Raw genomic sequence first — 22,281 nt, forward strand, 5'->3', positions numbered from 1 at the left:
TAGCCCGTGCTGACCCCCAGACTGTGCCCAGCTGGCACCCACCAGCACAGGGTAGCGAACGGTGGTGGTGGGACAGGGCTCGAAACAATGTCCTGGCCCAGGGCTGAGGTCACACCAGAAGGGACAGAGTCCTGGGCTGAACCGGAGGTGGAGGCGATCCACCTGCCTCTGGAGTTCAGCGCTTCTGACCGTGCTGAAGCTGCCTCCCTCGTGGTGTCCCCTAAAGGGACATGTGCTTTCTGACTGTCCTTGAAACCTGCAAAGCCTCTGGGGGGGCTTTCCAGAGCCTGTCACTGAGAATGCTTCACCTGCAAATGTCACCAAGCCGCCTTCCTCTCTCTCTCAAGGAAAGACAGCGGCAGCGGTCGCCCTGTCCAAATATTACGGCGCTGCCTGCTTGTCCATCGACGCCGTGGTGACAGAAGCCATCTCTGACGGGAGCAGCGCGGCAGGGCTCCGTGCCCGGGAGCTGTGCGTCAGGGCTGCCGCTGAGCAGAGCCACAAGGAGACAGAGGATGAGGGTAAGGAGGAACACTGGGCGCAGAGCGGCGCTTTGGAAACCCACCACGGCCACCTGCTTCTGCTTGCTCCAGAGGAGTTTGGCAGCCCTTGGGTCTCTTGGGGAGCACGGGTGCAAGCGTGTAGAAATGCAGAGCCATTTCATAACACAGCTCGGGTGATTAAGCAGCTCTGTTTTGAGGGGTCAGACAAAGGCATTTTTACTGCCTCTGGGCTTCTTGACACACGTCCCTTTTTCTGGGAGTGGTGAAGCACACCCGTACCTTTCTCAGAGCTTTATAAAAACATTTTCTCAGAGCTGAATCCAGCTTGCTCCCTGTGGCCATCAGGCAGAACTGCTGCCCACTTGAACAAGGAATAACCCTCTGAAGTGGCTCATTAAGCTCTAGGTGACTGACTGTGAGTGTAGCTTCACAGACATGAGAGGAAGGGAAGAATAACCTCCTGGAGGAATTTTGGATGAGACTCACTGCAGATGAGCTCTTTTTCTCTGGAAATGTATTTTTTTTCCCCCTATACTGACACTGCCAGGTTGCGGAGCTGGCGCGTGCTGTGCTGTGCTCCATGTGAGACTGGAGACTTTGGGGAAACTTTCTTGGGCAGTTGTTGCCCTGAGCTCTGCAGGGTGAGGCCAGACGCTGGCCTTGGCGGGGGACGTTTTACATTGCTCAGCTTTGAACCTGGGTGGTTGGGAGCTGGTGGAAGGGAAAAGGCTCTGGGTGCCGGGTGGGGTTATCCCAGGCAGAGGGTTTAGCTTCCGTGGAGATGGGTGATGCCGCTGGGGCAGGGCTGCCCGTTACAGTCTCCACGGGAGAAGGCAGGATGGGTGCAAGGTAGGAAAATGATGGTGCTGGGGGACGAATCTTTGGCTTGATCCATAGGGGAGCTGCTGTGCAAAGTGTCACCTGTGTGCATGTTTATTAAGGAGGGACACGGGGCTGTGCACGACAAACTCTCTGGCTTTTCCGTCCTCTCTCAGCTTTATCGTGCTAGTAAGGGAAGCAGGGCAGGAGCTGCTTCTGGAGAGCAGCGCTGCTAGTGCCCAGCAGGCTGGGGGACAAGTGCTGTGTCCCTGCCAGGGGTGGAAGGTGCCCGCTTGCTCCCCGCAGCACCCATCGCCAGCCCCGCTGAGCCATCTGTCCCCTCTGCAGGTCACAATGCAGATGTCTCTCTCAGCGTGCAGTGCCACGCCAAGGCCGGGCACAGCTCAGTGCTGCGCCAGTCCAGCTCTGGGGAGGACGGCAGCCTGCAGTCCCCGAGTTCCCAAAGGCCGGTGAGCACTGCAGCAAGCAAGAGCAAGGCGGATGGCCGTGCATCCCAATCCCGGGAACAGCATCGAAGGGATTCGACAAGCTGCCAGGTGAAGCGTGATCTGCGCTGGTTAATGCCTGGGTCCTTTCTGTTGCCTCTGAGAAGCGAAGGGGCTGCTTAGAGTGGGGGCTGGTGTGTGGGTGTGTGGTGCAGAGCGCCAGCTGGGCATGCTTGGGGTGGGAACAAACCCCTGTGCTCTGGCAGAAATCTCGACTGGGCCTCAACAGTTTGTTGGCAAAGTGCAGTCCTGGCTAATGTGGCCGCAGGCAGTGGGCAAAGCTGCGGGATGCTGCGCTGGGGGCTTGCAAGCCACGGGATGTGTCCTCCAGGGTTGTCCCCTGGAGCTGCTGGCCTGCAGGGTTGGTTCGAGCCTCCCGCTAGTGGAAAACCCTGGCTGCAAGCCCAGCAGTTGGAACTGTTCAGGGGTTACCCAAGTGGTTTACTTTTCTTGTGGCGTTCAACATTGCAGGGCTCCTCCATTTCTCATCTCCACCCTCCCCTTCCCTGCGTCCCTGCGCAGCGACGGCTGAGCATCGGTGGCAGCACAGAGGGAGGGCTGGGCTGTCTGAGCTGCGTGCTGCCCGAGGACTTGCTGGTGGCCATCCTCTCCGAAAGGCTCCAGGTACGTGGGTGGGGTGGGGGCAGATGCTGCGTTCCTGCTCCAGAGAGACAGGCAGCGAGGCAGTTTGGAGAGGAGGTCTGTATCTGCTCTCAGAGGAGCCCCGAGCTGCACGCAGGGATCCTTGGGGGAAGCTGCAGATGCCCCAAGGTGGCAGAACGTGGGGAAAGATCAGAGCTCGTCTGGGCTGATGCGCTGGACACAACGATGGCTGGTGTCCTTTGACATCTGCTGACAGTGGACATTTACTGACTGGCTGAGAGCCCCGTGTGTGCCACAGCTGACTAGAAAAGCTGTTCCTTTTCAACTTTATTCGCAGCTGAGTGACTGCTACCAGGGCGTGGTGTTTGATGGCCTGGAAACCCTCTTTGCGCACAACATGGCATCTGCTCTCCTCTGCCTGCTCAAAGCTGTTGGAAATCGGCCTCACATCTACGTCGTGAACCTGTTCCAGGATTATGTGTCCTTTAAAGCCAGGGAGACAGCTGCAAAAGAGCAGGAAGGTGAGACTTTTCATCTCCGCACCTCTCAAATCTTCCCTGTCAAGCACTCAGCCTTATCTGTGTGTATCTGGGTTACCAGCAGAGCTTGTAAGAAGTGGTCTTATTAATCCTTCCACCTTCTGCCTGGGTGTAGCCAGCGCTCAGCTCACAGTCGCTTAAAATGCAGCAGAGCAGAGCTGAGGCTGGGAAGACTTCCCTTGGTCTCTACCGTGAAAGCCTGGGCACAAGTGCCAGCTGTTGTGGCTCAGTACCGAAGCAGCAGCAGCAGCTGCCTGCCACGCTGGTGCGCAGGAGCCAGGCAAGGCGCGGGAACTCGCCGTGAACTGTTGACAGTTCAGGGGCTGATCTGAATTTTGGAGCAGGGCTGTGAGCTCCCCAGCATCTCCTGGCAGGATGATCGGCTGGCTCGGGACACAGCTGTGAATCCTGGCAGCTCACCCCCAACAGCAAGCTCTGCTAATGGTTTCTCCTCTGGCCTTGGCTGAAGGACGGGAGCAGGAAGAAGCTGCCCGCAGGGAGAGAGAACGTCTCTGGGAGATGGACGAGGATGAGTATGATGCCCTCAGTGCGGAGCAGAAAATTCAGCTTCATAACAAGATACGCCAAGTCCAGCGCGAGAGGAGGCAGAGGTCTGTGCGCCTGTAACTCCCCAGGAGGGTGCCCCTGCAGGGTTTTCCTGCTCCGGAGACCTCGGTTGAGCTCAGAGGGGTCACGGGGCGAAGGCCCGAAAGTGTCTGTTCCAAGCGGGCAGTTCCACCCCCCAGGTTCCCAGCAGAGGAAGGCCCTTCCTCCCGGGAGAGAACATCTTCTCTCCAGCTGAGCGGAGAGCCCGCGGGTTTAGACGGTGGCTGCCGGGACCTGGGCTCTGGGCTTGCCTGACCGCTGCTCTTAGAAGTGTCTCTAAGTTAATTACGTTGGTTCTCATCTTCACCCCCCTTCTTCCCCACACCAGAGGGGTTGTGGTGTGGCTTGGTGTGAGGCGCAGCTGTGCTGGCTTGGTTTAGATGCCAGTCCTGCCGTAGGGGAAGTCCTTGCTGATCTCCTAGGTTTTTCCTTCCTGAGCGACACTGGCCATAGAAGCCGGTGGCTCTTGGGCTCACCCTCAGCTGCAGCAGCAGGTCAGCCTGGGAGAAGCTCTGATCCAGCAAAGCAGCCCAGGAGGGGAGGCCGCAGGGGTTGAGGAGGATGCACAGGCTAAGTCTGAAACTGGGAGGGGGACCTGTTTAAAGCGAGCGTGTGTTTCCGCACTTCGTTCAGCCCAGGCTGACCTTACGAAGCAAGGCTGAGGTTTGGCTGGCCCTGGAGGTCCCCTCCCACCTCTCCTCACATGGGATATTCCCAGCCTCCCCAGGCTGAGGGAGGTCCACAGAGATGGCCTAACGGTTCTGCCTGGCCTCAGGGTCAGGGAACGAAGTGCAGGACCAGCTGGGATGGCGGCAAGCCCAGGCTTCTGGTGGTGACTCTCGGGCATGTTTTCTGTTTGGCTTGCTGAAGGGAGATGGAGCAGCTAGCTCGAGAGCTGGAGGAAAAGCGTCGGCAGGAGCTGGAACGCTTGAAGGAGGAAGAGCTGAAGAATTCTGAGCAGGGGAAGAGAAAGGCTGGAAAAGACCAAGAGAATGCTTTGAGGAGGAAAAGCCGGCCTGGTGGCAAGCAGGTGCGTGGTTGTTTACAGAAATGACTGAAAGCCCTGGGGACCTTCCTACGGAGCTGCGCCGTGCCCCAGGGAGCCCCACGCAGTGCTGGGGACGAGCACCTGGCAGGAGCAACATGTGGGGCTGTGCTGGGAAACAACCACCGGGGTCTGATCGTGCTGCTGCTGCACCGGGGTGTCTTCCCATGGGTTTGCTGCTAGAGCTGCTCTACTAAGATCATGCCGCCTTTGAGTCCTGGCTTCATGTAACTCCACATACTGACTACTGAAGCCCTAGGTAGTTTTAGTCCAGCGTTTCTTCCCACTCTGCCTGTGACTTACACCTGTGAGCCATGATCTGTCTGGGATGTGGGGTCTTTTCCTACATGTCTGGCAGGAGATGCCCCCAGGCCTTAGGTATTCATTAGCAGGCAGACTTTGCAAAGGATCAGCCAGCCACAGGGATGCTCAGCGCACCAGAAATGAACCCAGAGGACTGCACGGGAGTAAGGAGGTGTCTTAAGTTCTCTGCTTGGGTTGGGAACCTGTTCTGTTCCTCAGCTGGTTTGCAGGACTCCTCATCAGTCTGACACTGAAGAGTTTGGTTTGTTGAGCTAAACTGGGTACCAGCTATGTTCTGAACTGGGATTTGTAGGGTGCCTAGCACAGGTCTCGAGCGAGGTTTGGGGTGCTATTGTAAAGATCATTGCTGCCCTACAGCACCTGAGTCAGTGCTTTGAAATGCTCACTGCTTTTTTTGCTCTTCCTGCCCAGGGCATGAACAGTCCCACCAGCAACACCAACACATCCAACAGCCGGAGGTCGGAGGTCGCCAAGGGGGTGGTCAAGACACGATCTGTAAGGAAGCACCCGGGCTCTGTTGCACGTTGCACAAAGGAAGATGAGCAAAAGCAGAGCAAGGTCACCCTGATGGATGCCCACCTGGCAGCGGCTGCACACCCCACAGACCTGGAAGAGGGGGAAACCAAAAATGAGGCCCAGAGTGACAGCGAGAACTTAGCCCTGAGGTTTAATATCTACGAGACGTCACAGAAGGATGTTGCGCATATTTTGTCATCCTGGGACAGGGTTCAGGGTATCCTGCTGTTCCCCCTGAACCACGAGGACGCACGGCACCCAGCAGAAGAGCAGCCCCAGCACACATCCAGCCCCAGGAGCCGGAGGGACAGAGAGAAGGAGCATCAGGGGAGGCTGGAGAAAGAGCATCTGGCAGAAATGAAGGCTCTTGAGGATGCCAGAATACCTCAGCTGGAAGGGGAAGGTGCAAAAGGGTCAGCCAGAGGCCAGGGTGTCGGGGTGCCCTGCTTGGACATCCAGGTGCTGGACTCAGAAGATGTGACTAGGAAGATCCTGGAGAGCAGCGAGCTGCCAGCGGCAGAGCAGGTAAAGCCCTGTGAGGCTCGGAGGCTGAGCCTGCCGTGCTCCTGGGCCCCGGTGCATTGTGTCCCACCAGGTGACAATGGCACAGAGCCTTGTCCGGGCCACCGATGATGTTCCACAATGGCTCCGCAGCAGCCCCATGGCTGCGGGAGGTTCTCACCATCCCTCAGGTGGGTGGGAAGCAGGAGTGCTCTCTGTACAAGCATCCCGTCTGTTGAGAGAATTTCCCAGCCTGGAAATCATTGCAAATGGTCCCAGGGCAGGGCAGCTCAGGTTTCCTTCAGCTGAGTCACTGCAGGGAGAGGTTTCTCTCTAGGTCCCACTTGTAGGTCCTGGCACTGCTCTGGAGCCTGCCCACTCCACTGGGCATGAAGAAGCACGGTGCCCGATATAAATAAACCCCCACCACATTGCCGAAAGCTCCGTGCCTTTAAGGAGTGAGTGTGAGGATGAAGGTGACAGGAGTACAAACAGGGTTTTCTCTTACGCTTTAGGTCCTGGATAGCCTTGGACTGGGTCCCTCCGGGCTTCCCATCCCCCCTACTGCTTTCTACTCCGTGATCCACTACCCGGCAGAGCGGATGGCCCCTGCAGCAGAAGCCCTCAAGCACTTTGTCTTTGTTGTGCCAGAAGGCGCCACTGCAGAAGAAGACAAGAATGCTGCCGTAAGTCTCGTGGATGCCCCCGTTGTGCCCGAAGTGAAGGTGCCAGGGCAGGGGGGTGGGTGGGGAAGGATCACTGTGATGTCTGTAAGATGAGAATAACGGTTTAAAAAAACACCTCAAACCCTCGCCTTGCCTTGAGGTCCTGGGCAAGGAGAGTGTTGTAGGCAAAACTAGACCTGATGAGGAAGACCAAGTCCCTGGGCAGATGTGGTTGTTTATTTAGTGCTTCCCCTAATTGTTAACAAACCCACAGCTTGCTTTCCAGGAGGGGGATGTCTCGGGGCAGGTCTCACCTCTCTGTTTTCTCCCTCCCCTTGTGGCTCAGACCCCAGAGGAGCAGGTCGCCCCTGTGAGGAGCCAGTCGAGTGAGGAGAAAGCTGCGGGCAGCTGGGAGGCTGCGAGGGAGAAGCAGAGCTCCGGTCAGGGCAGGAGATGTCTCCAGGGGCTGGACAGGGAAGCACCCGTATCTTCTCCTGGGGCGCACCAAAGCGGCGAGGACATGGTCCCATCCCCGCCGAGACATGTCAGGTGAGCTGAGGGCTGAGGAGATCGCTCTGCTTCATGGCCACCCTGTCAAGTGAGGTCTGTCATCCCCAGCTCCTCAGGGCCCCTCTGTTGGTGCCTCCGTGGGATGGCGAGTCCACAGCCCTCCTCCTCGTCTTGTTTGCTCATTAGCCATGTCTGAAGCCCTCTCTTTAACTGCCAGGCTGAGCAGCTGCCGGTGGATAGTGCCTGCCCGCGGCGAGGTGGAACTGAAGGTCCACTTCAGCTCCACGGTGCTGGGCCAGTTTGAGCAGACGCTGCGTTTCGAGATCCTGGGGACAAAGCGACTGTACCAGCTGCCCTGCAGGGGCACCTGCCTGTACCCCACCATCAGCCAAGACCCACGGTAAGGCTTGCCCCTGGGAGCCTCCCACGCTGCTCCCCCCTGGGCTCAGAGCCAGGGCTGCCCCTTGTACCCCGGTGACCTTCTGGCTCGGGCAGAGCGTGCTGCCTGAGCCGCCCAGCATCTTGTCCCATGCCTGGAGCTGGGAGTACTGGTACCACAGCCACCAGTAAGGGTTACGGCTTTCTGACCAGGTTTTCTACTTGGAGCATCTCACAGCTCTTCATTCCCTGTTTTCTCTGCCCAGGCTGGTGTTTCCCCACCGAAGGAAGAGCAAGGCAGACGACGACATTGTCTTCAAGCAGTATGTCACGGAGACGGGTGTCTTCCACTTTGGACCGCTGCTGTGTGGGAAGTCAAGAGACTGGTACGTGCTCCCCGCCCTGAGCGAGCATCCTGATGCGCTGCCTGCGCAGCATGGGACGTTGGGATGGCACCTCCAGGGCCTCGTGCTGCCACGGACACGTCTGGGGACGAGCCGTCCCAGAGGCACAATTCAGGGCAGGCCCAGGTGGAGACCTGCCTGGGAGATGCAGGGGGCTGAAGGGCCACAGATGTGTGAACTTGAGCAGATGATGGGCAAGTGAGTCCTGGAGGAGCAGGGGAGAGACGGAGCTGATCTTCCTCCCCGGTGGGTGCCTTGGTGGCCAGAGCCATGTGCTGCTTCCAGCCTGAAGGTCACTTGGAGCAGCTTGTGTCTCCCCGCCACATCTCAGCTTCGCCACCTAAGAAATGAACTTTATGGTGTTTTTTAAAAGTGCTTTGAGCTCTACAGGTGGACTGAACAAGCAATTATTTTGCTGATGGTTTTATAAAACATTCATCCGTTTGTAATATTAGTAAGGCCTTATGATTCGACCTGCCGATATGGGGGCGTGGGGGATCTGCAGAGGAATGAAAATGGAAATTGTTTCCCCGTCCTCAATGCTGGACAAAGTCTGCCGGAAAAAGTTGCCATTGTAGCTGCTGGCGCATTTCTATTTTTAACATAGCTTTTTTTTTAAATATTAGAAATTAAGTTCTCCTCTTCATGGGAGCTCTGGAGAGCCAGTGGTATTTTGACAACCCAAGCAAATGAAATCAAAACAGTTCAAAACCCAAAAGAGGATCTTTAGCCAGGCTGCTGCATGGCCTTGGGTTTCTGTTTGTGCTTTTTAACCCTTTAACTCCCAAATCTGCTCCATACCCGAGGGAAGGGACGTTTTTTAAATTCAGCATTCCTCTTGGGAATGAATCCTCTCTATTTCCTTCCCTCAGACTTTGAGCTAACCTGTGAAATACAAGGCAATCTCGTGACTGTTTTGGAAGACAAAAGCTAAACTATTTTTAAAAGCTCTTTCCAAGAGCATTTCTTTGTACCCTGCAGGGAAGGAAACCCAACAAAGAAAGGGGGAGAACCCACGTGCCTGCAGTACCTCTGTTTTTCCAGGCATCTTTGAATTTCTAATTTGTAAAATGCTCTTTAAGTGGCCTGTGCATCATCACGCGTCTGGGCTGGAGGCACCAAGTACAGGGGTGGACATCAAAGTAACGCAAGGATGGACACACATAGCATCCAGTGTGCCCCTGAAAATGATCCTTTTTCTTGGCCTGCTTGTTGGTACATGGTCTTGCAGTGCAGCCTCCCGCTGCCAGGACATGGCGCTTTCCTTGGTGTGGGATGAAGGCGACGGTCTCCTCTGCAGCCTTTTCCCCTTTTGTGGACAGGTACAAGGCACTGGACTGTCCCAGCAACTGTGAGACGATAACCATCCTCAACGTCACCCCCTTGGAAGTAGAGGCGCGTTTCTCCTTTGAGCGCGATCTCAAGGCGGACACGTTCCTTGTAGAACCTCCCAGCCTGAGGCTGAAACCGAACGAGAAGCAGGTAGGGGACAGCAGGTAGGGCAGGCACTGGTGTAAGTGCCCAGGAGCCATTCCTCCTGCTCACTGAGTGCTCTTCTGTATTTCTTGTTTCGGGGACGGGGCTAGAAGCTGAGCATTTGGGCGTACCCCACTTCAGCTGGTCTGGTGGAAGACAAGCTCGTCTGCCGCGTTAAGGAGAACCCAGAGCCGGTGGTCTTCCCCCTGTGCTGCCAGGGGGTGAAGGTGGAGCTGAGGGTCAGCCCCAAGCACGTGCATTTCAACAGGCTGCTTCTGCACAGGTCAGTCATCCCACGGCCCCTCTGCTGGGGACGGGTGCTGTCGGTGAGCTCCCCTTCAGCCTCTCTGGCTGGCTGCATGGCCCTTCAGGCTGGATGTTGGGCTGGCGTCCCTCTTTCTGCCAGCAGTTCCCGGTCTCTTGCTCACCGTTCCTTGCTGGCTTGGTTCTCCCAGGACAGCCGCAAGCTCTGTAGCCCCCAGCAACGTGGTGCAATGGGCATCTTGATTCATTTGTATCTCGTCTGCTGGTTCGGAGAGCAGTGCAGTTGCTCCTCCTTATGTCCCTTCTGTTGGATACACCGTTAGCACCCAGCCCTTCCCCAGGACCTCACCTCTGAGACTTGTGACACAGAGAAAACATTTAACTAATGTTATGGATACTATAAATACTGGATGTGTATAGATAAAGATAGATATATAAACTAATGCATAGGGCTGCTCCAAGATGCATTCAGTTGCAAGGCCTATCCTGACCATCGAGCAGCTGGTGCAGGGTGTCTTTCTGCCTCTGCAGGGAGGACAGCAAGACCCTGGTCCTGCAAAACAGCACCCTGCTGCCTGTGGCCTGGCAGCTCTGTGGGCTGGAAAACCTGGGCGAGGACTTCTCCGTGTCACAACGCGAGGGCATCGTGGCTCCGCGCACGGAGTTTGACGTGCATCTGTATTTCAAGCCCACAAAGGCTCTCAACATTGAGAAGAAGATCCGACTGGAGGTGAGGGGGGGACTGTGCCCTCCCTGGCAGGGCAACGAGATCTTCGGGGTGGAGGCTGTGCTTGAAGGGTTCCCTGCAAAGAGGGGGACAAAGGATGAGCCTTCCTGAGGTTCCTTTCTACCCGCATCGCCGGGGGGGCAGGCCCTTAGCAGCAAGGAACTTGCTCTTATAGCTGAGCTTCAGGGGGCATGTGTGCTGCTGGGCCAGGAAGAGCTGCACCTGAGGGACACAAGGCTGCTGTGACCCCAACTTCTGCTGCCTCAGCCTGGGTTCACCAGAGCACATGGTGCATCCCTGAGCATCTGCGTCAGCCCAGACAACCAGGCGCTGTGTCCTGAGCGCACGTTACAGCCACCTTGCCGCTGTGCGTGGTTGAATGCTGCTGTTTGGTTGTCCAGACCTCGGCGTGCTCCCTGCGCCCATGCTGGAGCCTGTCCGGGGCTCTTAACGGAGAGCAACAAGCTGTCACCCTGGGGTTTTGTTCCCCGTGGTTTGGGGGCTGCACTTCAGTGAGGATGCTGGGTGATTGAAGAGGAGAGGGTTGACGGTCAATGCCACCTGCTCTGGGACACCTCACAATTCTTGAGGTTGTTTTTCCATCGCTGTGTCTCCCCGGGTGCTTCCGCGGCAGCACTCCCTGCTGAAGGAGTGCCGAGCTGGGCTGGTAGGGCTTCTTACTGCAGCAGCATCTCGCTGGGTCAGCCCGTGAGATGAGCAGGTTGGGAGAGTTTGGGAATCCACAAGTGCTTGTCAAGCAGGGGAGGCCATGGTGGAAGCAGCCAGCAGAGACAAGGACTCGTACGTTGTCTACCAAAAGAATTTAAGAGAACAGTCTAAGCAGTGTTCGTTTCTCGCTGCCTCAGGTTTCAGATGCAGAAAACATCCTGGGGATTGTCCAGACTGAAAATATCCTCATTTCTGCAGAGGGCTATGATGTTGCTCCAATCATCAGCATTCCTAAAGGTCAGTGGATGCCCCAAAACAAAGCAGTCTGGGTGTGTTGCCTTGCCTTGGCAGGTGAGCAACCAAAGCGCTTGGGATGGGGTAGCATGCAAGCGTGGCCCAGTCACATAAAGCGCGTATCCTGCAAGTTGAGTGGAGTGAAGGGCTGTCAGGGCACAGCCAGCCTCGAGTCTCTCGCCCCTGAGCTTTGCAGTGTGCAGGTTGGTCTGGGGGCTTAGAAACAACAGCGATGTGAGCGAGCAATTGGCAGCTCCTGAGGGCTCAGCAGGGCACACAAAGTTGTCGGATCAGTGCTTGGAAGCAAGAAGACAGAAACGCAGCTCCTCACCTGCTAAACCCTGCAGATACCCTCCGAGTAAGAAGAGCAAGGGCAGCAAAGTAGCTAAAGAAAATTTCCAAGAATGGAGACTTGCTGAGAAGGGTTTTGGGCTGCCTGAGAACTCCAGGTGTCATAGAACAGTTTGGGTTGGAAAGGACCTCAAAGATTGTCTTGTCCCAACCCCCCTGCCATGGGCAGGAACACCTTCCACTAGTCCAGGTTGCCCCAAGCCCCGTCCAACCTGGCCTTGAATGGGGCAGCCACAGCTGCTCGGGCAGCCTCTGCCAGTGCCTCGCCACCCTCACAGTGAAGAATTTCTTCCCAACAGCTAATGTAATTCTCCCCTCCAGTTCAAAGCCATTGCCCCCTGTCCTGTCACTACAGCCCCCCCGGAAACACCTGTCCCCACCTTTCTTATAAGCCCCATTTCAGTATTGAGAGGCCAATTGAAATTGGCCTGGAAGTGTTGAAATATCTGTCTTGTCACTTGGTGTGGTCTGTAGCAGCTCACTAATACTCCCCGTTTCTTGCCTGGCTCTGCGGGTTTTCTGCAGGTGCAGGTGGCACCGTGGATTTTGGAGTCCTGAAAGTCCTGGATGATGCAAAGCAAGTGCTGACTCTGAGGAACAAGGGGAAGTACGAGATTGCGTACAGGTGGGTCCAGCTGCCTGGTCTGTGAACGCGTGGTGCCACCATCTGCCCAGGCCTGCCTTCTCCTCCTGCCCATGGCTAGAACCGCTTCCCGTGCTGGCTGCCTCGTGGTCTGGTTAAATAAAAAGCCCGGGCTCCCTAATCTCAAAGACTTTAAGGGAGAATGCAGCCCCACACCAGCAGTCCTTCACAGCTGAGCAGGAACCAGAAGGAGAGGCCCTGAAATTGAAGCCACTCACTGCTGAGATCCATTGCCTTCCTCTGAGGGGCAGCTCCTTTCTCTTTATGACTCTTTAAAGGAGGGGATGAGAAAATTGGGTGTCGAGGTTAGTTTGCAACACTCATGATGGTCTGCACTCTGTCAAGATCTGAGATTCCCCAAGCAGAGCTGGACTCATTCCCTTTTAATTTTTTTATGGTCTTATGTCAAGTCCTGGCTGTGCTGGTGGCACTTGTACTTTTAACTGCAGAGGTCTTTGTTCCTTCCCTTTCTCCCCAGTTTCCAGCTGAAAGCTGCAGGCACCACCATACCAGACCTGGCAAGCCACTTCACTATCCAGCCGCAGAAGGGCCTGCTGGCTGCCTCCGGGCGCCCTGTGCAGGTCCAGGTGTTCTTCCACCCCAAGACGGAAGTGAATATCGAGGACAAACCCATCCTGCACTACCAGGTGAGCTGCCCCAGCCAGGCAGTGGTGGCACAGCACGTCTTGGGAGCGTGAGCAGGACAGGTGCCTTCTGGAAGGAGGGCTTTAGCTGGGTAATTCTCGTAGGTGACAGCAATGTCTCAGAAAACATTTGTGATGCTTCCTAAGCGGAGCTGAAAGTCTGGCTCCGGAGGAGGCGTTGAAACAGGGAGGATGAGCTGGTGGGGACCTGGGGTGGGATCAGGGAACAGAGTCAGAGGCTGGCCTCTTTGCTGGTTTTACCAAGCCCTCCTCTGGCTGCAGGTGATGGAGCCCAGCATCTGCGGAGGAGGCGAGACCGTCGCCGTCATCCCAGTGAGGGTGTCGGCGAAAGCTGTGTTCAGCAAGTACAGCATTCACCCCGCCTCGCTCATCAACTTCGGTGCCATGGTGAAGGGCAGCAGGAAAACCTGCACCTTCACGCTGGAGAACAAAGGCAGCCTTGACTTTAAATTCCTCATCTACCGAGCAGACCAGGACGCATCCCGATTGCAAGAGAAAAGGTGAGAGAAGACCTGCACCACCTGCCCTGCCTGAGGAGGCACGACAGCATGGCTGGTGTGTGACAGGCAGCCCAGACACCTGGGTTATTGTCCAGTTCACGTCACCTGCTTGTGAACAGGGAGTGGAAAAATGCCTCAGTGTCCCCGTGTGTCGGGCAAAGCTGGTGATACAGCTGAGCTGTCCGTAAGCTGCAGGAGGTGCCGCCGGGGGCTGCGAGGGGCAGGGAGGCTTTCCTCGGTGGGGAGGGGAAGGTCAGCTTTGGCTTCAGAGGAAGACGAGGTGGGGGCTCAGCATGATGGACGTTTCTGCTTTCTCCTCTTAGTGGATGTCAAATGAAATCTGCCCACTCTGGCAAGAGTGAGAACTTACACCAAAGGACTTCCTCAGCCAAGAAAAGCAAGCGCTCGCTGCAGAAGGTTGCCAGCCCCTTCATGCAGGTGGGTGGCTCCCGCTCCCCAAGACACACTGCTGCGGGTGCTGTGGGAGGACGCTGATGGGGACTCATCACCGTGGGATGGGACATGGTCTGCACGATGGAGGTCCGTCATCTCCCAGCCACAAGCAGAGGCAGGAGCTGCTCAGTTGCACTGACAGTCCCGTGCTCTGGCTCAGACTTGGAGTTGTGGGGTCAAGAGAGAGGAGCAGGTCCCGTGTTTGGTGGCTGCTAGCCAAAATAGGTCTGTGAATACCACAGATGTGGGCACGTTCCTGTTTGAAGTCCCACTCCATAGATACCAGCTGACCTTGTGTTTTCGTCTTCCCAGTCCCCTCTCTTCCCTCCCGTCACTTCTCACAGTTATTTCTGCTCTCCTGTTTTACCCCTGAGGCTGGAGGATCCCAGCTAGCACCTTCACCTTTTACACCCAAACTCCTTCCTGTGTGCCAGCCAGGACAGGCCTGCAGCTCCTCCTGGCTTGTCCCTCTCCTCCTGGCTTGTCCCTCTCCTCCTGGCTTGCTTGCTCCTCTCCTCCTGGCTTGTCCCTCTCGTCCTGGGGCTGCCTCTGGGCCGTGGAGTCATCCCTCCCTGCCCTGGGACTGGGGGCTCGGCCTGGCTGGAGGTTGAGGAGTGGCGTACTCCTTGCTGGGGATGCTCAAGGCTGGGCTGCTGGACATCAGCCTTCTCCTGGGACTCTTTCTGCAGGCTCGCATCACTCTAGGCATGTTCACGGTGTACCCTGGCTTTGGTTCCATCCCTCCTGGGGGCCAGCAGATGATCACGGTGGATTGCTCTGCGGAATCACTGGGGACGTGCGAGGAGCACCTGCGCATCGATATCAGTGACAGAGACCCCCAGGACAATCCCCTCGGCATCCCCTATACCCTGCTGGCTGAGTCCTGCCTCCCAGGTACGCCCCGTCCACAGGTTCCCGCAGCCAGACCTGCTGCTGGTCAGCACCTGAACTTACTGCTTGGTTAGAGAGGCGCCCTGACCTTGAAGCTAAACCCTAAAATCCTCAGAGGTTCCAGTTCTTTTCAAGTCAGCCAGCGGGGAGAGGCTGGGAGGGATGCATGGAAGGATAAAAGGAAAGCAGTACTCCTTGACTGGGACTGAGCTCCATCCTCGCAGCCGACTCCCTGCCCAAGGCTGGGTTTTGCAGTGACCTGGGCAAAAAGGGTTTATCAAGCCTTCCGAGAGGCCAGCAGGGTCCCGAGAAATTCATCAGGAATTCAGCATTCAGCCCTCCCTCTGCTCTGCTCGCAGCATTTGTGGTTGATGACATCGAGTCCATCTTTGAGGAGCACCGAATCTGCAGCAACGTCAACCTCTGCCAGACCCCGCAGACGGTGCGAGACAAGGGTGTGTATGTCAGAGATGAGAACAAGTTTATCTTCACCGATGTTCGGGTTGGGCACCGGGCCACAGCTCGCTTCAAGATCCACAACGTCAACAAAGTCCCCTGCAATGTGGTCCTTTCCATCAAACCCATCGCCGGTGAGGTAAGAACAAGAGGCCAGGGTGACCGTTGCTCTTTACAGGCTGCGCTGCCTTGTTCTCCAGACTCGCTGCTTCCTCTTGCCCGCACTAGTCCAGCTCCGTGCAGGTCAGGCTGCAGGGGGGAGCAGCAGCGCCAGGGTGGCAGTTCTGAATTTGGCACGTCTCGAGCAAGGCTTTGGCTCGCCGCTCTGGGTCTTTCGTGGGAGACCCAAACCCTTCTGCACATCTCTTGGAAGCCCGCTCGGAGGGGGCCTTTACTGGCCTGACGTGCCTGGGCTCAAAGCAGACCATTCCCTCAGGCTCCCTGGCCTTTTCCTTCTCTTTAAAGGCCAGTTTGAGGTTAGTCGCGGGGTTTCCGTGCAGTGCCCCCCCTCCCTTGTGTGCTGGGGTGGCTGCCCAGTGCTCAAAGCCAGCTTTTGCGCTCCTGGGCTCCCTGTGCAAGGTCAGCACCGCTTTGGAGTCACCCCCTGCGATGGAAGGAGCCTGCCCAGGGCAAGCAGGAAGGGAGACACGCTGTCTGGGGCTGTTCCCGGTGACGCATATAAGAATAAGACTGCGTAAGAAACACCGAAGGATGTTTCCTCCTAACAGGGCTCTGTGGGTTCCCCCAAGTTTCACAGCCCCATCAGGGACATTTTCAAGGTGGATCCCGTTCGGATGTGCGTGCCCAGCTGCTCCCACGCCTTTGCTACGGTGACCTTCACTCCACAGATGATGCAGAGCTACCAGTGCACTTTTGAGGCTTCCCTCGATGTCCTGGCGAGGTAACTCCCCCTGTGAAATCTGGGCGGGGGGACCTGCCTGATGGCTGCCCCTCCTCTGGGAGGACCCCGACCTCTTGTTAACCCTGATGCTCTCAGTAGCCTTAGGCAGAGTGCTTAGCATTAGAGAATGGAGGAGGCGGTAACTACTAGACAGAGTAGAAGGAGAAGGGGGTATAGCTTAGCCTCGAGTGACTGTGAAGACAGTGCAGCATTTGGCAGCCAACTGGGAGTTAGTGAATCCGAAAGAAATGGAGATGTGCAACAGTTGAGCTGGGGCTTTCCAAGGACAAAGGTTTAGATGAAGCCGTTTCTGTGCCAGCCAGCCAGCGTGCGTTATTTCCTCCTTGTTTCTGTTAAAATGAGATGATTGTATGTGATTACCTGGGGTATGTTAAGCTAGTCTCTGTCAAAGGAGCGACTGGAGCCCTTTTAAAAGAGGAGCCCAGTTCCCCTGTCCTGGGACGTGTGTACCAGGGCCCTGACCGGCTCTTCCCCAGCCGTTTAGTGGCTGAGTCAGGACAAGTCAGCTTTCTGCTCTAGTACGCAATTCCTTTTTTAGCGTCCTTGGAAATAATCATTACTGATGGTGCTATTTATTTTTCCCTTCTTGCTTTTATACTATTTCCATGCTGCGCTCGTGCTTTTTGCATGTGTCTCATATCATCGCAGCCAGTGAATTTGCCATGTCTCACCTGTCGCCTCATTATTTACCTGCTGTGCTGCACGATTCGATTCAGTGACATGTTCTTTAACTGCTACTCTGGAAGGCTCTGGCTCTTCAGAGCTCTTGTGAATGGCCCTGATCGGACTGGGAGGAGGGGGGTGGAGGAGACCTGTGTCGTGGGGTACAGGAGCACCAGCCAGGGGAAATGCAGTGGGTGGCCCCTGCTTTGTTGCTTGCCAGGTGGGAAATTGGTTAGTGCCAGCCGTCATGATTTCTCCTCTGCCTTTCCTGCAGCCCTGCAGCAATTAAAGCGCAAAGCCTGACCTTCCGTGTCAGTGGAGATGGGACTCTGCCTCGGGTGACAGTCCTGCGCCCGGTACTTCACAGTAAGAGAGGGAACCCTCTGCTGGTCTTTAAGAAGCTGTTGCTGGGTGATTCACAAAAACTCCCTCTGGTCCTTCGTAATGGTGGCACCCTACCTGTCCAGGTGAGGACCTGCTCAGGAAATGCTCTGGTCTGGGAACAAGTGCTTGTCTCGTGGAGAAAAGGTCCCAGGAAGCATGGCAGACCTGGAAACAGCTCTCAAATTCTTTTTAAGCAAATGAATGACTTGTAATTTCCAGGAAGAGAGTTCCTCTTGGAAATGCGATTTTTCTGACTAGCCTATCCTTTTCAGTTAAATACAACGCAAGAAAGTTGGTGGGGTGTTTTCCCCCCATCTCTCTTCTCACGCTTTGATTCTCGGGTGGGCACGTGTGATGTCCTAGTTGCATTAGATTGTATTTGATCCCATTTTACTACACTTTAATGAAAAATTCTGTTCATTACTTTTGTATCCCAGCGCCTCTGAACACTTCTTTTTTCTGTCTAGTTTTACTTGAACTTTGTAAGTTTAGCTACGAGCTGTGTTTGAAGCGGAGAAGCATGCTGGATGCCCCGTGCTGGACCAGCACCAGTACGGTGCCAACCCACGTGTCACCCTGTACCCACACCAGTGTGGTTGTGCTCTGTGTTCCTTTTTCTCAGTTGACGATAGACCTGTTGGATGAAGCGGGAGTTTTCTTCTTGAAAGCCAGGCCCACCACACAGTGCGTCTACCAAGCTGGGGGCGTGAAGGAGGACTCTCCTGCAGGACGTAAATCCAGTAAGCGTGAAGCGCGGTCATCCACACAGGGGAGAAATGTGTGCCCTGCTCTTGGCTTGGCCAAGCAGCCGCCAAATGTTAGATGTTGTTTCTTTGCTGGGGCTCTCTGTACCCCCAGCTTCTCATGTGGACTCTGCGCAGGGCTTCCTCCTAGAAAGTGGTTGGAAGTTTTTTCTGTTCCTCTGGACATGGTGGGTTGAGTTGCGGGGGGCTATCACCACTTCAGCGGACTATCTGAGGTCTTTGCTGCGTGTGAGAGTAGCAGCCTGAATGGAGGCAGCCCCTGAGCCCACAGCCAGCCAACAGAAGCCAAACCCATTCTTTGGCTCAGCTTTACGTGTGGCAGGAGCTGACTGACTGCAGTTTGAGTGAGCGCTGGGTGTTAACCTGTGTTTAAGACACTTCAGCAGTGATACGCGTGGTGCTGTCGTAGCCTTGTGAACATAGGAGGAGGGTCTGGCACCATTGGTGGGAGAACCTGTGCTTGGAGGCAGCTGGGTTTCAGCCCCTTACGCCCCACGGAAATATTTCAGCGGTACAGCTGTATCACTTGTCGCTGATTCCATTGCTGTGCAGAGAGAAAGCCTCACACCGCTCTCCTGGTCCTGCTCCGTGGGGAATTAGCAGAGTTTGACGTGCTTTTCAAACCCACCCTGGCCCAACGTGTGGAAGGCAGGATCCACCTGTCAGTGGTGAACAACCCGTATGAGGAGACCGACATTCAGCTGGTGGGCGAAGGCTACGAGGATGACTTCACGCTAGATAACATCCACGGACTGGTGGCAGACAGTGAGGAGGAGGAGAATGCTGAGGGCAATCTAGAGGAAGACGTAATTGAGGGTAAGAGAGGAAAGGCTGCCCAGGTGGATCAAGGAACAGGAAAACAGACGTTTCTGCTCACCCTGTGCCGCGCACCTGCGGTCCAGCTTCAGCAGCCAGATCCTGCTGCCTTTTGTAGCCTGCAGAGGCTTAAGAGGCAGCTTGAGAGCAGAAGAGAAGATCTTCTGTCAAGGGAGAAGCTTGCAGGCTAGCAGGGAAGGGTCAGAGATACCCACGTTCAGCTGGGTATCTCCAAAAGGAGGGCTGCCAGCCCATGGTATGCTATGGAGATGAAGCCTGTGCCTAATGATTTGTGCCCTCGATATACGCAGCCTGTGCTGTCACCCCCTGACCTGGCGGTCTGGGAGCGTGCTGGCTCTGTGCAGAGGGGCAGTGCATGCTGTGCTGCGTGGCTCTGCACAGCCACAGCCACGGGTTTAGGCATGTGGCAGGGCGCTTCCATGGAAGCGGGAGGATGGGGAACTGCGTCTCCCCAGGGAGGAAGGCTTGGAGCAAGGAAGAGTTGGCCACGCCTGTCTCTGTGGATGTGAGGGGGGTGGATGGACCTCAGGCACACTGAGACCTCCTGCTCTCATTCCTAGCAGCTGCCAGAGTGAATCACATCCCGTTTGGGGACTGTCACATTGGGAAACCCTACAGCGTGACCTTCACCATCACCAACCGCAGCAGGACGGAGGCGATGCGGTTTGAGTGGCTGGCAGACACCCCATTTCACTTCTCCCCCAAGGTGAGTTTGGATGGCTCTGCCTTTTCCCATTGCTCCAGCCCTGCCCGGCGGGTTCCCAGGAGCTGGCAGGGAGTCACCATGTACCGGTGAGAGCCTGTTTCAGTGCCACAAAGGAGCTGCAATCCCTGGCTTAGCTGGCGCGGGGCTGTCAACCCCACAGAAAAGGCTCAGTGTTACGGGAGGTGGCATCTTTTGTATTTTCCTCTGTCAAACCTCAGATGAATACACGGTAAGAGGCAGATTCCTGGCACAGCTGCTCACCACATCGATCTCTTTGCTGTCAGTCCTGCCCTTGCTAGTGATTCCAGTTAGGTCTTGGCTCTCTGGTTCTCCCTAGGTGGGACACCTCCATGCTGGCTGTGCTAAGGCCATCACAGTGACCTTGAAATCGGATGTCGCGGTCACCTTCAAAATGCACCCTGTGAAGTGCAAGGTGGCTAGGATCACCTTCGCGCTGCCGCCGGAGCAGATTAAAGACTGGGATGACTGCCTGCGCACCATCAAGTGGGTGGATACCACCATGAGGGGCCCAGGAGCCACGTGGCCTGTGAAGAAGAAGGTAAGAAACGCAAACAGGAAAAGCTAACGGAGCTGCTACAAAAAAACCCCTGGCAGGCCACCATCTCTGCTGGCTGAGCAGCTCCTGCATCCTCCTGACGTTTAATCCATCCGTGAGGTTCACCCGCAGTGCGTTTTGGGGGAGAGGCAGATGCAGTGACCTGTGACACCAACACAAAATGGGGAGGTCTTTTGACAAGACACGTTTAGCCACATGCAAACTACCGGTCTCTGCCAAAAGCTGAAGTGTTGCAACCTGTTTGAACGGGAGGGCACATTTTACGATTTTATCACGTTTTGTGGTGTTAAAATTTCTTCATCAAATTCAGTGCCTTGTCACCAACAGGGAGTTTAAGACGCTGCACTCTGACTCTTGTTTTGGAGTGGAGAGCCACACTAGTGCTCTTGTGTGTGCGCTGGCCAGCCCACCGGCACATGGTGGGTGAGCTGTCAGCTCTGCCTACACCGATAGCAGAGATTTTGGTGGTGGTGCCCATGTTGTGTGGGATGTCTCATTGTGGAGCAGCCCGGGCGCTGCGTGGCAGTCGTGCAGCAGTCTGGAGAAGCATCGCTCCAGAAACTGCCACACACACGTACCTGGAGTGACGGTTCCTCCCTAGTTTCTGAGCCTTTTTAAGACCTGTAAACCACACTTCTTCCCCGTCAGCAGCAGCACTCGGAGGCTTTCCTAGTGAGTTCGTCCCCATTCCAAAATGCCCGTCCCCAGCCCTCACCAGCGTGGCTGTTGCCCCACACATGGTGTCTGGAAAGCACCTCCCGCTAAGACAAGAGGGAAAAGGTGCTTTCTGGTTTTGTTCAGTCTTGGGGTTCTCCATCCACAGACCTCCCACAGGGGAACTTAATCCTAATTTAGAGGCCTGCTGGATCTGTAGCGGGCCATGAAAAAGGTCTGACACTCTACAGGGTTGAAACACAGGGAGAGGTACCTATGACCCGGTCATTGTCCCCATGGGTGTACTCTCAGTCGTGGTGGTGATTATGGTGTTCAGTCGGTAGAAACAAACACTGTAATGGAAGGGTTAAATTTTATCACCTTCCCGGGGAAATAAATGGGAATGGTCCTTTCTAGCCCCTGTACGTGGCTGATCTTGGAGGCCAAAAGCCTCCTCTTGCTCAGCCGGGCTTTCTAGGCTCTGCTCAGTGATTCTTCCCTTTCCTGTTTGGAGGTGATCGAGACAGACCCAGAACCAGCTCACACTGTCCTGGAGGAGAGCAGCCGTGAGGTGGAGCTTTGCCTCAGTGCTGTTGTCGACTACGCTGAGCTCAAGCTGGATACGGACACGATTCAAGGAAGTTCAAGGAGACCTTGCTCTTCCAGATGAGGACATTCACGTGAGAGCCAGAGGCCAGGCAGGGACCCGTGCGTGGGAGCTGCCTTTGCCCAGGGCTGACCTGGTGCCTGCTTCGCCGGAGCCGTGCCGTGCTCTCTGGTGGCCTCTGCTTCTCCTTCTACTCGTGGTCTGGCGAAAATAAAGGCAATAAAGTGCCAATAAAGGCAAAAAAACCCCACTGACGTGTTTATTGCTTGGCCACTTAATAAACCTCTTCTAATTTCTAACTGGGTGATTAGGCCTGGCGGGGGGTGGGGGCAGGGGGGTGTGTGCTGCTGCCTGCTGGTTCTGAGGTTTCAGCTTCCACACATCCTGGGCGCCTGGAGATGCCTCACATGTGGACTCGAGTCCCTTCTAGGGCTTTGTGTTCAGTCTCACCTGCTGTTCTTCTCTTTAAACAAGTCATGTATTGTTTCATCCTGTCCAAGTCCTGGCAGGGTGCTGGGGCCTGCGTATCTGCACGTAAAGCCAAGCAGGAGATGGTGGCCACCATCCTGCCAAGACGTGCCAGGAAAGGTTCGATTCTGCCATGCCTTTCTGCTGACAACAACCATGGGTTTGCTTCCATTGCGTGTTGCCTGTCCTCATCTGCTCGAGGACAAGTTTGCAGTCAAAATAATGTCAAACTGAATAAGACCCTTGGATTAAGTCTCCTGGGCACCATGCCTGCCCTTTCCTCTTTAACCTCCAAACTTTGAAACACTTTGTCTCGGGGCAGCCCAGGGCAGTGGTCTAGACGTGGCAGAGTTGCCTGGGGACAAAGATACTCCTGAGCATCAAGGAAGGG

At 55.7% G+C, this 22,281-nt stretch overlaps 1 pseudogene; it reads left to right on the forward strand.

The window, feature by feature from the left end:
* LOC130159867 (hydrocephalus-inducing protein homolog) overlaps positions 1–21,667 on the forward strand; it is a 45,764-nt pseudogene extending 24,097 nt beyond the window's left edge.
* Positions 21,668–22,281: the final 614 nt, after the last annotated feature.

The sequence above is a fragment of the Falco biarmicus genome, chromosome 16 (assembly GCF_023638135.1).
Source record: "Falco biarmicus isolate bFalBia1 chromosome 16, bFalBia1.pri, whole genome shotgun sequence".
NCBI lineage: Eukaryota > Metazoa > Chordata > Aves > Falconiformes > Falconidae > Falco > Falco biarmicus.